The following is a 2381-nucleotide window of genomic DNA, read 5'->3' as shown; positions in this document are numbered from 1 at the left end:
GTATCAACGTATACTCACTACTGCAAGTGGCTCTGGATAAGAGCGGCTGCTAAATGTCAAATGTAACTGTAGGTTATTCTGAAGGTTGTTCCATAAGTAAGATGTGAACCAACTAAAGTGTGTGTTTAGTAATAATTCATAAAACGTCAACAGGGAAAATATTGGGACAGCAATACATAGATATGAACGCAAAGTGAAAATATTTCTCACCTCCAGAGTGTTTCCACAGTGTCCCTCCCCGTCGCTCCACCTGGTACCACACTGAGCCGTTACGATCTCGTGGGCGGAGCAAGCGTCCGTCAGCCAGGTGGGCAGAGGAAGCATCCAGACCAGCAGCCTCCAGGTAAACATTTGACCCACCTTCAGGAAGCTCGCCCACACACCAGCTCTGGAGCTAAGTAAAGAACTCGGGAGGTTATTTAAGCAATAAGGTGTGTGAACAGGTACATGTGATGAGACTGAGATCTCTGTGTGGCTTCTTATACACCACGCAACACGGAATGCCTGCATACATCCCTCAGCCATGGTATATTGGCCATATACCACAAACCCCAAGCTGCCTTTATCACCAATCATCATTCAGGGCTGAACCTGAATGCTGATTGGCTGATGATGAGAAACATGTATTTTTACTGTTCTAATTCATTGGTAATCAGTTTATAATAGTAATAATGCACCTTGGGGTTTGTGACATATGAATAATACCACGCCTCCTCTGACCTTGAGGTTAAAAAGATACGCCTCCTGCATCTTTCACCTTATTGTTTCATAGTTTGAAAAAAGACACGCCTCTTTATATTTGTTCAGCATCACCTTTCACTCAATCTCCAGGTGGTCTCATTGTCTCTCACACAGGCATAGTGTGGTTTGACGTCTGGAAGAGACAGAGGTAGTGTTGTTAAATGACTCTGTTGTATCTGATTTGAACACTCTTGTACAGTTTATGAGGTCATACCTGCACAGTGACAAGGACATTATGACGTCATACCTGCACAGTGACCATTGCTGACATCATCTCCAGGTGGTCTCATTTATGACGTCATACCTGCACAGTGACAGGACATTATGATGTCATACCTGCACTCAAGGACATTATGACGAACACACCGTGGTTATGTTGCACAGTGACAAGGACATTATGAGGTCATACCTGACAGTGACAAGGACATTATGTGTTAAATGACTTTGTCATATGTCTAGTTATTTGAACACTCCTGATGTCAAAGGACATTATGACGTCATACCTGCACAGTGACAAGGACATTGGTGATGTCATACCTGCTGACAAGGACATTATGATGTCATACCTGCACAGGACAAGGACATTATGACGTCATACCTGCACAGTGACAAGGACATTATGACGTCATACCTGCACAGTGACAAGGACATTATGATGTCATACCTGCACAGTGGGATGTTGCATGTTGTTGTAGGGACAAACTTGTAGACATAGTAGTTTCCATAGCAGGCTTTGACATGGATGGGATTTTGCCTCCTGTAGCAGCAGTCATAATAACCGTGTCCACAGACGCTCCTCTGAACCACCCCGTCTAACAGCTGGGGATGAGCTAATGGAAGCCACAAGGATCTCCGTCCCACACATGTTTTCTCCACACACACCTCTCTGGCATCTGAACACTGTGTTCCCCAGGAACAGGCGATACCAGCCCTGCCACTTGACAGACGAGTCACAGTGGTAGCCGTTAGCTGGACCGTAGTTGGTGGTGGAACGCCACATTCAGTACTGTGTAGTGCAGGCAGGGGTCTGCACAGAGGGCCGTTCCACCAACACTGATACAGTCCTCTCCCACTGGACACCGTCTCCCCCTTTTCGAAACTGCTGAACGGGGAGTCGCCAGGACTGGATTGGAGGTCGTCTTCAGGAGGCCCCAGGCAGTTGAAGGATCCGGGGTGTTCTCACAGACCTGAGGAGGCTGCAGGGGTTGGTCTGGGAGGAATCCTGTCGTCAACGTCCACAGCCCAGCTCCGAGGGACCAGCCGTAACCTTGGCGACAGCAGGAGCCTTTAGCGCAGGAACTCAAGGTCGTAGCAGCCGTGAGCGAAGCCATCTTGACAGGTGCAAGTGAGCGGTTTGAAAGCATCTCCCTCACGTCTACAGGTGAGTCTGGGCAGGTGGCTTGGTCATGACATGCCTCACAACTGGTAACAACTAGATGCCTGAAAACAATTCCCCATAAAGCTTATGACAAGACACACTGGCATTCAATTTAATCAATAAGGCCCGAGGAGGTGTGATATATTGGCCGTTATAACTGGGTAGTTTGTGTCCTGGATGCTGATTGGTTGAAAGCTGTGGAATGCTGATTGGATGACAGATTATGGTATCTGCTCTAATTTTTTCCAAATCAAATCAAATC

General features: G+C 47.1%; 1 pseudogene; it reads right to left on the bottom strand.

The window, feature by feature from the left end:
• Positions 1 to 210: 210 nt before the first annotated feature.
• LOC135565971 (uromodulin-like) lies at positions 211 to 2181 on the bottom strand (annotated as a pseudogene).
• Positions 2182 to 2381: the final 200 nt, after the last annotated feature.

This window comes from Oncorhynchus nerka, unplaced genomic scaffold (assembly GCF_034236695.1).
Source record: "Oncorhynchus nerka isolate Pitt River unplaced genomic scaffold, Oner_Uvic_2.0 unplaced_scaffold_8979, whole genome shotgun sequence".
Taxonomy (NCBI): Eukaryota; Metazoa; Chordata; class Actinopteri; order Salmoniformes; family Salmonidae; genus Oncorhynchus; species Oncorhynchus nerka.
The sequence above is the reverse complement of the archived record's forward strand: the minus strand, read 5'-3'. Positions and strand labels throughout refer to the sequence as shown.